Source organism: Sitophilus oryzae, unplaced genomic scaffold, assembly GCF_002938485.1.
Source record: "Sitophilus oryzae breed Bouriz unplaced genomic scaffold, Soryzae_2.0 scaffold_1398_pilon_pilon, whole genome shotgun sequence".
NCBI lineage: Eukaryota > Metazoa > Arthropoda > Insecta > Coleoptera > Curculionidae > Sitophilus > Sitophilus oryzae.
The window spans coordinates 1,222,759-1,224,467 of NW_022146057.1; positions in this window are offsets into that span (position 1 = coordinate 1,222,759).

Genomic DNA, 1,709 nt, shown 5'->3' on the forward strand with positions numbered 1-1,709 from the left:
AGTAGTATTTTGGTTTAATGGCCACAGCTATCCAGCCGGGTAATAGAATTATCGTTTTTAAAAAAAAATAAAAAAAACATTACAAAATTATAAAGCTAGAACAGTATACGGTTTTATATTAACTCCAATTTTTGAGCTAATAAAAGCATTCATAAAAAAGCTCTTTTGGTAAACAAGCAATGTATAAAACCGCATCTTTGTACCACTACTCATGAACGAGAAGTCCCCCTTGAAACACGAAAACTGGGACAATCCTGTGCAGTTTTTAGTGTCCTCTTGATTTAATTCACACCTTATACATTTGCATATTATATCTATTCGGTCACCTTCTCTCTTTTTCCTTTTAGTGAGGAATCCGGTACTTAATTTCTTCCCGGATCGTGCACTGACCACAATGCCCTTTCAACAATATCAATTTTCTCCCTAATTCGTTCATTAAATGCAGCTGTGCATACATGCCCGTGTGCATTTTAAAACTTTTAAAACGCCAAGAATTACGGCTAAACGCATAGAAGAGACTTTTTTCCATGATTTCTAATGTAAACACGTTGCCGTTAAATACGACAGGCGCGTTAACGTTTTTATTACTTCATTAACATCTTCGGAATAGAGAGCTATCGTCACACTGTACGTTAAAAGAACGCCGGTAAAGCCTCATCCTCATCCACACGCACCGTTTTACCGTATACGTCTAAGGCAGATTTTATGCCTCCAATTTCCGACAAAACGCTGTCGCCGATACGATATTAATTTTAGTGGCTGAATTTAGGCCTGCTTGATACGTCCAACTGTACAGGGTGTCCCATTTTGTTTGAAATCATACGATATCTCCGTTATTAGTGCAGATAGAAGGATGCGATTTACACAAGCCTGTCCCACTTTTTTGTCAAACGGAAGATGCTGTAAACAAAATTGTACGTAACCCTCCTTGTTTCTGAGCTACAGGATCTTTTCCTGTAGAAAGATATCGAGTAGGTGAAAACTGTTTATTATAGAATTTTTACATAGAATACAGTGGCGTAGTTTGTTATTCTACGAAAAGAATAGTGTAGAAGATATGAACTAAATTTATGTTTTTTTTTAATAGAATACCTGTATATTTATAAATTATGATCTGGCTTGCTATGAACTTTTCAAAAATATATAACACTCTATATTTATTTTCACTATTAACTCTAATATTTAAAAGATTTCATTAAAAGATCATTTTATATTAGTATAGGCCCTGATTGATAATAAAAGAAACAAAAATATTTTATTAAAAGTATACTGATATTTGTTTCTTGTTTTATTCTGGGAGCCACTAATATATTCTTATATCAGGGAAACGTAACACCCTATATACCGCTATTTGTAAATCTTGAAAGCTAACGTACAGGAACTTTTAGAGGGTATTTCTTTACGTAAATTAGCTACGTTAAGTATGCTTTCAGAAAGATGAGGCTCCAGCTCACAACTTTGAAAATATGAAAATTTTATAAACAGCTGTTTCGCCAATCAATGAATTTCGACCAATTTGTGAATATTCAGATTGTACTTGGTGAAATTTAAATGAAAATCATTATTACAAATTGTAGCACTGCTAACTATATTTGTTACACAATTTGCTGTTACTAGGCACTATTGTGAACTGAGTTGAAAAAGAATAATAACTTAGCTATGTACTTATTTATTGGTCTGAACAAGCAACTTTATCGTATCTGATATTA